Consider the following 11109-nt stretch of genomic DNA (forward strand, 5'->3'; position numbering starts at 1 on the left):
TACACTTAACCATTAGGTAAAGGATCTCTACAAGGAGAATTAGAAGACACTACTGACAAAAATCACAGATGACAAAAAAAAGGAAAAACATGCCATGCTCATGGATTGAGCGGCACAATGTCATGAAAATGACCATACTGCCCAAAGCAATCTAAAAACTGCAAACATCAAATATCAATCTAAAAACGTCAATCTAAAAATTGCACATACCAAAATACAAACATCATTTTTCACAAGATTACAAAAAGAATCCTAAAATTCATATGAAGCTGAAAAAGAGGCTGAAGAGCCAAAGCAATCCTAAGCAAAATGAACAAATATGGAGGCATCACATTACCTGACTTCAAATTAATATGGTAAGGCAATAGTAATCAAAACTGCATGGTGCCAGTGTAAAGGTCGAGACATAGACCAATGGAACAGAAAACCCAGAAATAAAGCCACATACTTACAACCAAATGTTGTAATATGGGGCCAAAGTTGTTGGATTTTTCTGCCAAGAAAAACCAGAGAGTGAATTGTGATATCCTGTTTGATTTTTAGACTCTGCCTACTGCCATAGTGCTTCGGTCATCTCCAGGTGCCCGAGAGACTCAATCACCAGCCGGTGTCCACATTCTTGACACCACTGCAAGGAAGAGTTTAGGAAGTGGGCAGAACGAAGCAAAACGGAAGTGTCTTTTGCAAAGCAAAGGTACACACTCAAGAGAGGGCGTACTCAGGAGAGTGAGTCATGTGCAAGGGAGTTTGGGTTTCTAATTTTATAGGATCTCTAAGGAGAGGATGGAATAATTACTAGGATTTCAAGAAAAAATGGTGAAGTTTTCTTAGAACTGAGGTGTCTGTCACCTATTTTTTATTTATTTTGAGATGGAGTTTTGCTCTCGTTGCACAGGCTGGAGTGCAATAGCGGGATCTTGGCTCACTGCAACCTCTGCCTCCCGGGTTCTAGCAATTCTTCTGCCTCAGCCTCCTGAGTTGCTGGGATTACAGCCATGCACCACCACACTCGGCTAATTTTGTATTTTTAGTAGAGATGGGGTTTCTCCATGTTGGTCAGGTTGGTCTCAAACTCCCGACCTCAGCTGATCCGCCTGCCTTGGGCTCCCAAAGTGTTGGGATTACAGGCACGAGCCACTGTGCCTGGCTAGATGTCACCTATTTTTATACTAAATATGGACATGCTCAGAACTGTCCTGGCACTGGTGTGTGACTTAGTGTCATAACGAGCATATAATTAGCTCTGGGGTAGGGCATAGGTCAAACCCAATGCCATGTTGGACCCAATCAGTGTCAGCCAGCTTAACCCCGTCCTGCTTCTTTGGGTCTTATTGGTCAAGGCTTATCCTTATTCTTATAGCTAATTTTGCAAGCTCTTTACTTGCTACTATATGAAATTACTGCTTGATATTTTCATGCTTCTGTTGTGACCAGCCAACATTCCTATTATTTTATGGGTATTTCTTTTCTTTCTTTTTTTCTTTTTTTTTTCATACTTTAAGTTCTGCAATACATGTGCAGAACGTGCAGTTTTGTTACATAGGTATACACATGCCACGGTGGTTTGCTGCACCCATCACATACATTAGATATTTCTCCTAATGCCATCTCTCCCTTAGCCCTCCACACCCCAAGAGGCCCCAATGTGTGATATTCCCCTACTTGTGTCCATGAGGCACTGTTCTACTTCCACTTGTGAATGAGAACATGCAGTGTTTGGTTTTCTGTTTCTGTGTTAGTTTGCTGAGAATGACAATTTCTAGCTAAATACATGTCCCTGCAAAGGACATGAACTAATTTTTTTTATGGTTGCATAGTATTCCATGGTGTATATGTGCCACATTTTCTTTATCCAGTCTATCACTGATGGGCATTTGGGTTGGTTCCAAGTCTTTGCTGTTGTGAATAGTGTTGCAATAAACATACGTGTGCATGTGTCTTTATAGAATGATTTATAATCCTTTGGATATATACCCAGTAATGGGATGGCTGGATCAAATGGTATTTCTGGTTCTAGATCCTTGAGGAATCGCCACACTGTCTTTCACAATGGTTGAACTAATTTACGCTCCCACCAACAGTATAAAAGCATTCCTATTTCTCCACATCCTTTCTAGCATTTGTTGTTTCCTGACTTTTTAATGATCACCATTCTAACTGGTGTGAGATAGCATCTCGTTGTGGTTTTGATTTGCATTTCTCTAATGCAAATCAAATGACCAGTGATGATGAGCTTTTTTTCATATGTTTGTTGGCCAGATAAGTGTCTTCTTTTGATAATTGTCTGCTCATATCCTTCACCCACTTTTTGATGGGGTTATTTTATTCTTGTAAATTTGTTTAAGTTCCTTGTAGATTCTGGATATTAGCCATTTGTCTGATGGATAGATAACAAAAATTTTCTCCCATTCTATAGGTTGCCTGTTGACTCTGATGATAGTTTCTTTGGCTGTGCAAAAGCTCTTTATTTTAATTAGATCCCATTTGTCAATTTTGGCTTTATTGCCACTGGTTTTGGTATTTTAGCCATGAAGTCTTTGCCCGTGCCTATGTCCTGAATGGTATTGCCTAGGTATTGCCTAGGTTTTCTTCTAGGGTTTTTATGGTTTTAGGTCTTACATTTACGTCTTTAATCCATCTTGAGTTAAGTGTAAGGAAGGGGTCCAGTTTCAGTCTTTTGCATATGGCTAGTGAGTTTTCCCAACACTATTAAATAGGGAATCGTTTCCCAGTTGGTTGTTTTTGTCAGATTTGCCAAGGATCAGATGGTTGTAGATGTGTGGCATTATTTCTGAGGCCTCTATTCTGTTCCATTGGTCTACATATCCATTTTGGTAACTGTACTATGCTGTTTGGGTTACTGTAGTCTTGTAGTATAGTTTGAAGTCAGGTAGCATGATGCCTCCAGCTTTGTTCTTTTTGCTTAGGATTGTCTTGTGTATACAGATTCTTTTTTGTTTCCATATGAAGTTTTAAGTAGTTTTTTCTCATTCCATGAAGAAACTCAAAGGTAGCTTGATGGGGATAGCACTGAATCTACAAATTACTTTGGGCAGTATGGCTATTTTCATGATATGAACTCTTCCTATCCATGAGCATGGAATGTTTTTACATTTGTTTGTGTCCTCTCTTATTTCCTTGAGTTCTCCTTGAAGAGGTTCTTCACATCCCTTGTAAGCTGTATTCCTAGATATTTTATTCTCTTTGTAGCAATTGTGAATGGGAGGTCACTCATGATTTGGCTCTCTGTCTAGTGTTGGTATATAGGAATGCTTGTGATTTTTGCACATTGATTTTGTATCCTGAGACTTTGCTGAAGTTGCTTATCAGCTTGAGGAGATTTTGGGCTGAGACGATGGGGTTCTCTAAATATACAACCATGTTATCTGCAAACAGAGACAATTTGACTTCCTCTCTTCCTGTTTGAATACTCTTTATTTCTTTCTCTTGCCTGAGTGCCCTGGCCAGAACTTCCAATACTATGTCGAATAGGAGTGGTGAGAGAGGGTATCCTTGCATTTGCCAGTTTTCCAAGGGAATGCCTCTAGATTTGTCCATTCAGTATATTGGCTGTTGGTTTGTCATAAATAGTTCTTATTATTTTGGATACGTTCCATCAATACCTAGTTTATCTAGAGTTTTTAGCAAGAAGGGGTGTTGAATTTTATTGAAGGTCTTTTCTGCACATATGGAAATAATCATGTGGTTTTTGTCATTGGTTCTGTTTATGTGATGGATTACATTTATTGATTTGCGTATGTGGAACCAGCCTTGCATCCCAGGGATAAGTTTTTTGATGTGCTGCTGCTGCTGCTGGATTCGGTTTGCCAGTATTTTATTAAGGATTAATAAATTAATAATTAATTTTATAAAGGATTTTCACATCAATGTTCACTAGGGATATTGGCCTGAACTTTTCTTTATTGGTTGTGTCTCTGTACAACTGAAAGAAGGCGATGTGAAAAGACTCATCCTGTTAGACATTCTGGAAAAGGCTTTTGCCTTTTTCTATGGAGACAGTAGAAACCCCAGTGGTTGCAAGGGGTTGGAAGTACAATGGGATGAATGGGAAGAGGACAGAGGACTTTTAGGGAAACAAAACTACTCTGCATGATTCTCTAATGGTAGATACATGTCATTATCCCTTTGTTAAAATCTATAGAATGTAAAAACCAGCAATGATCCCTCATGTAAACTATAGACATTGGGTGATAGTGATATGTCCATGTGGCTCATTAATTGTGACGAATGCTCTGTGCTGGTGTGGGTGTTGATCCTGTGGTGGTGCTGTATATTGAAGGGGGAAAGGAGTAGATGAGAACTCTGGAATTTCTGCTTATTTTTTCTGTGAATCTGAAACTGCTATAAAGAAAAAAATAGGCTGGGCATGGTGGCTCACGCCTGTAGTCCTAGCACCTTGGGAGGCCGAGACGGGCAGATCACCTGAGGTCAAGGTCTGGAGACCAGCCTGGCTAACATGGGGAAACCCCATCTTTACTACAAAATGATATTACTATACAAAAATTAGCCAGGTGTGGTGGTGCATGCCTGTAATCCCAGCTACTCAAGAGGCTGAAGCAGGAGAATTGCTTGAACCCTGGAAGGTGGAGGTTGCAGTAAGCTGTGATCATGCCACTGCGCTCCAGCCTGGGTAACAGAGTGAGACTCCATCTCCTAAATAAATAAATAAATAAATAAATACACTCAAGGCTGGGTGTGGTGGCTCACGCCTATAAGGGCTCACTCCCAGCAGTTTGGGAGGCCGAGGCAGGTGGATCGCTTGAGTCCAGAAGTTCAAGAACAGCCTGGGCAACATGGTGAAGCCTGTCTCCACTAAAAATACAAAAATAAGCCAGGCATGATGGTTCATGCCTGTTGTTCCAGCTACTAGGCTGACCGAGGCAGGATGATCACCTGAGCCTGGGAAGTTGAGGCTGCAGTGAGCCATGATCACGCCACTGCACTCCAACCTGGATGACAGAGTGAGACCTTGTCTTAAAATAAAATAAGATAAACTCAATATTTTTAAAAACTGTAATGTTTCATTTCAAAGCTAACATTGTGTTATTCTAAATACATTTTAAAGAATAAATGATTATTGTTCAATGTCTTTAAAATTAGTTTTTAAAATCTCATTTGTTTTGAGATTCCAAACGAAGTTAAGTATTCTTTTTCTGTCCCCACTTGAGACAGAGTCTTGCTCTTTTGCCCAGGCTGGACTGCAGTGGTGTGATCTTGGCTGACGGCAACCTGTGCTTCCTGGGTTCAAGTGATTCTCTTTCTCTTGCCTCAGCCTCCTGAGTATCTGGAATTACAGGCCCCCATCACCACCCCCAGCTAATTTTTTGTATTTTTAGTTGGCCAGGCTGGTCTTGAACTCCTGACCTCGTGATCTGCCTGCCTCAGCCTCCCAAAGTCCTGGGATTACAGGTGTGAGCCACTGCACCTTGCCATTAACCATTCTTAAAATATCACATTGCATTCTTTGAAAGTTCTATATCTTTCATATACATAAATTACAACACAAATCTTTATACTCAAATAGTATTTACGTTATAGTATATTATTTTTTTCTCGCTCTGTTGCTCAGGCTGGAGTGCATGGTGGTGCTCGCCTGTAATCTCAGCTATTCAAGAGGATGAGGCAGAACAATTGCTTGAAACCAGGAGGCGAAGTTTGCAGGGAGCCAAGGTCATGCCCCTGCACTCTTCGTCTCAGAGGGGTACCCAGCCGTGTGAGGTGTGAGGTGTCAGTCTGCCCCTAGTTGGCTAGGGTGTCTCCCAGTTAGGCTACTTGGGGATCAGGGACCCACTTGGGCAGGCAGTCTGTTCGTTCTCAGATCTCAAACTCTGTGCTGGGAGAACCACTACTTTCTTCAAAGCTGTCAGACAGGGACATTTAAATTTATAGAGGTTTCTGCTGCCTTTTGTTTGGCTATGCCCTGTCTCCAGAGGTAGAGTCTACAGAGGGAGGCAGGCCTCCTTGAGCTGCAGTGGGCTCCACCCAGTTCGAGCTTCCCAGCTGCTTTGTTTACCTACTCAAGCCTCAGCAATGGCAGGCACCCCTCCCCCAGCCTCGCTGCTGCCTTGCAGTTAGATCTCAGACTGCTGTGCTAGCAATGAGGGAGGCTCCGTGGATGTGGGACCCTCTGAGCCAGGCATGGGATATAATCTCCTGGTGTGCCCTTTGCTAAGACCCTTGGTAAAGTGCAGTGTTAGGGTGGGAGTGACCCAATGTCATGCTGTGTTGTGTGTCACGGTTTCCCTTGGCTAGGAAAGGGAATTCCCTTCCCCCTTGTGCTTCCCGGGTGAGGCCATGCCTCGCCTTGCTTCGGCTCACACTCGGTGGGCTGCACCCACTGTCCTGCACCCACTGTCTGACATGCCCCTGTGAGATGAACCCGGTACCTCAGTTGGAAATGCAGAAATCACCCATCTTCTGTGTTGCTCTCACTGGGAGCTGGAGGCTGGAGCTGTTTCTATTCGGCCATCTTGGAAGGTTTGTTTGTTTTTTTAAAGGTGTCGCTCTGTCACCCGGGCTAGAGTGCAGTGGCACAATCATAGCTCACTGCAGCCTCAATCTCCTGGATTCAAGCGATCCTCCCACTTCAGCCTCCTGAGTAGCTAGTACTACAGGTGTGTGAGTCACCACGTCTGGACACTTTTTTAAGTAGAGACAAGGTCTCGCTTTGTTGCCTAGGATGATCTGGAACTCCTGAGCTCAAGTGATTCTCCTGCCTTGGCCTCTCAAAGTGCAGGGATTATAAGTGTGAGCCACCATGCTTGGCCTCCTCCAGTTCTTCACTTCTCTTTAGACATCTGTTACCTCCTTGTTAGTTTCTGTGGCTGTTCAGTGGGTTAACACACACTAGGTGGACACCCAGGGTCTGGAACATTAGTGGGCAAGAACAGTGAGCCAATCCACATGGACAGCACCCTCTTCTCAGGGTCTTTCACTGCTCGCCAGATGCTGAGACCTTGGCCACTCTTTGTGAGTCTCCACATGGTTCCAGAAGCCTTGGTTGGTGGACGTCAGCTTTTCTGGAGCCACTCTATTCCTCTATTCCTGCTGCCCTGGTAGGGGATGTACATATTGTGTATTAGCTGGAACCACTGGGAGGCACCAACCCTTGCTTGTTCCCCTGATGACTAGCAGCCCTTCTTGAATTAAACTGGTTGTAGTCAGTAAAGACAGCCACATTCCCTTTAAATAAAATACTAAAACTATACGGGCATGTAACACTTGAGAAGGGGTTTCTTCATGTTGGGCAGGCTGGTCTCCAACTCCCGACCTCAGGTGATCCGCCTGCCTTGGCCTCCCAAAGTGCTGGGATTATAGGCGTGAGCATACATGACAAATGGGATCCAATTAAATGAAAGAGCTTCTGCACAGCAAAAGAAACTACGATCAGAGTGAACAGGCAACATACAGAATGGGAGAAAATTTTTGCAATCTACTGATCTGACAAAGGGCTAATATCCAGAACCTACAAAGAACTCAAACAAATTTACAAGAAAAAAACAAACAACCCCATCAAAAAGTGGGCAAAGGATATGAGCAGACACTTCTCAAAAGAAGACATTTATGCAGCCAACAGACACATGAAAAAATGCTCATCATCACTAGCCATCAGAGAAATGCAAATCTAAACCACAATGAGATGCCATCTCACACCAGTTAGAATGACGATCATTAAAAAGTCAGGAAACAACAGGTGCTGGAGAGGATGTGGAGAAATAGGAACACTTTTACACTGTTGGTAGGACTGTAAACTAGTTCAACCGTTGTGGAAGACAGTGTGGGGATTCCTCAGGGATCTAGAAATAGAAATACCATTTGACCCAGCCATCTCATTACTGGGTATATACCTAAAGGAATATAAATCATGCTGCTATAAAGACACATGCACACATATGTTTATCGTGGCACTATTCACAATAGCAGAGACTTGGAACCAACCCAAATGTCCATCAATGACAGACTGGATTAAGAAAATGTGGCACATATACACCATGGAATACTATGCAGTCATAAGAAAGATGAATTCTTGTCCTTTGTAGGGACATGGATGCAACTGGAAACCATCATTCTCAGCAAACTATCACAACAACAGAAAACCAAACACCGCATATTCTCACTCATAGGTGGGAGTTGAACAATGAGATCACTTGGACACAGGAAGGGCAACATCTCACACCAGGGCCTGTTGTGGGATGGTGGTAGGGGGTCGGGATGGCATTAGGAGAAATACCTAATGTAAATGACAAGTTAATGGGTGCAGCACACCAACATGGCACATGTATACATATGTAACAAACCTGCACGTGGTGCACATGTACCCTAGAACATAAAGTATAATAAAACAAACAAACAAACAAACAAACAAAAAAGCAGCTGGACGCAGTGGCTCCCAACTGTAATCCCAGCACTTTGGGAGACTGAGTTGGGTGGATTACCTGAGGTCAGGAGTTTGAGAATAGCCTGACCAACATAGTGATGAAACTCTGTCTCTACTGAAAATACAAAAATGAGCTGGGCATGGTGGCACATGCCTGTAATTCCACCTACTTGGGAGGCTGAGGCTGGAGAATCTCTTAAACCCTGGAGGTGGAGGTTGCAGTGACCCGAGATGTCGATTGCACTCCACATTACAGCCTGGGCAACAAAAGTGAAACTCTGTCTCAAAAATAAAGAATGGGAGGAAATTGATTAAAATAACCAAATTTCATTTAAATGTCTTGATTTTCTTGGGCTGCATCTTATTGATTGGACAACTCAGTGCCTTTTTTTTTTTTTTTCATCAATAACTTGGGCGGGGGGAAGTTCCCCAGGCAGCTCCTCCAGGGTGGACATGGTCAAGGCCTGGTCCCTCAGCAGGCTCTGCCCTGCCAGCTCCAGAAGTCTGGGTGGAGTCCAGACACTCATCTTCACCAATCTGCAAGGAAAAGTTCCACAGGACAAGTCCAGAGAAAAGGCATCACTCTCAGGCCAAGCCCATGCAATCTCATCTTCTCCTATGGCCAAAGTCACTGCTCTGGCAATGGTCAAAGAGTCCTCAGTTTACTCCAATTCTACTCTGTACTCAGCGGCCACAAAGCCAGCATTCTGCCTCTGCTGCATCAGCATGAGCATCTCCCAAGCAGTGAGGAGGCAGGACCCGCACTAGCCCTTCCTCTCTATCCAGTGCTCCATCCAGTGACTAGTGAGCATGGAGGAACCTGAAAGTTAATCCCTCCCACCTTTGGGGGAATTTTCTAATTACTCAAGATTCTAAAACATTGGGAATGAGAGTGTCACAAGCCTACATGCCTACATTCTCAGTTCCTACAAATAAGCTTGTTGGGGACATTCACGGGGCATCCCTAGAATGGATTCTATTTGTTTTCTTTTCATTATTTAAGCTTTCTTTCTCTTTATCTCTTTCTTCTTTCCTTCTTTCCCTCTCTCCCTCCCTTCTTTCTTTTTTCTCTCTCTTCTCCCTTTCTTTCTTCCTTTCTTTCTTTTTCACTCCTTCCTTCCTTCCTTCCTTCCTTCCTTCCTTCCTTCCTTCTCTCTGTCCTTCCCTCCCTTCTTTCTTTCTGTCCCTATCTCTCTTTCTCTCTTTCTTTCTTTCTGACAGCATCTTGCTCTGTCACCCAGGCTGGAGTGCAGTGGTACGATCTCCGCTCAGTGCAGCTTTGACCTCCCAGGCTCAAAGGATTTTTCCCCCTCAGCCTCCCAAGTAGCTGGGACCACGGGCATGCATCACCATGCCCAGCTAATCTTTTATTTTTTGACTGTAAAGACAGGGTATTTCACTATGTTGTCCAGGCTGGTCTTGAACTCCTAGACTGAAACAAACCACCCGCCTTGGCCTCCCAAAGTGCTGGGATTACAGGTGTGAGCCTCCACCCTGGCCTCATTATTGAAAATATCAGTGAGATGCTTTGAAATCTATGTGACAGTGTTATGCATCATTCACAAGACAGATGTTTCCAATACATACCTTTTATACATGTTAAAAATAAACCATTTTGGCTGTGCACAGTGACTCACACCTGCAATCCCAGCACTTTGGGAGGCTGAGGATGGTGGATCATCTGAGCCTGGAGTTTGAGACCAGCTGGCCAACATGGTAAAACCCTACCTCTACTAAAATTAGAAAAAACTAACCTGGTGCAGTGGTGTGCGCCTGTAGTCCAAGCTACTAGGGAGGCTGAGGCAGGAGGATCGCTTGAACCCAGGAGGCAGAAGTTGCAGTGAGCTGACATTATACCACTGCACTCCAGCTTGGGAAATAGGCTAGACTCAAAAAATAAAAATAAAAAAATAAAAAGAGAGAGAGAGAGAGAGAGAGAACTAGATTTGATTAGACTACTTAAGCCCCACCCAGTTAATTCTGATCGGATTTTTGGCTTTCTTCCAGGTTAACTGATTGAATTAGTTATTCATGCACCAAAGTGAAAGATTTACGGATAGGGTGAAAGTCCAGGTCTCGTTCACTGATTCAATCCACAAACATGGAGTTTTACTAATATGTGTCCTTCATAGTCTTGAGTGTGAGATAGGGAAGGGTTGAATCTCTTCCTGACATTAGACAGGAAGAAAAAAACTTGAAAGTATCTTTGTTGAGGGATCCTTGGCCACATCAAATTTATCAGAATATTTCAGAGTTAAAACAGTTTTACAAAGACAGACATGACAGTCCCTAAGAAAACACAGTAGAAATCTTCATGTATCCAATGATCACCCGGGTGGTATAATTTAATTTTTTTTGGAGTGGGGGGAGCTGATGCCCAGGCTGGAATGCAGTGGCACCATGTAACTTCCACCTCCCAGGTTCAAGTGATTCTCATGTTTCAGCCTTCCACGTAGCTGGGATTACAGGCAAGCTCTCCCACACCCATGTCTCCATTTAGGTGGAAGAATTACAATCAGGATGTGATAGGTTTAAGATTAACGTGAAAGATATTCTTAGGTTAAGTTTTTTTTTTTTTTTTTTTTTTTAACAGGGTCGTACTCTGCTGCCCAGGCTGGAGTACAGCAGTGGTGTGAGCATGGCACACTGCAGCCTCAATCTTCTGGGCTCAAGTGATTCTCCCACCTCAGCCACCCAAATAACTGGGAATA

The sequence above is a fragment of the Piliocolobus tephrosceles genome, chromosome 1 (genome assembly GCF_002776525.5).
Source record: "Piliocolobus tephrosceles isolate RC106 chromosome 1, ASM277652v3, whole genome shotgun sequence".
NCBI classification, from domain to species: Eukaryota; Metazoa; Chordata; class Mammalia; order Primates; family Cercopithecidae; genus Piliocolobus; species Piliocolobus tephrosceles.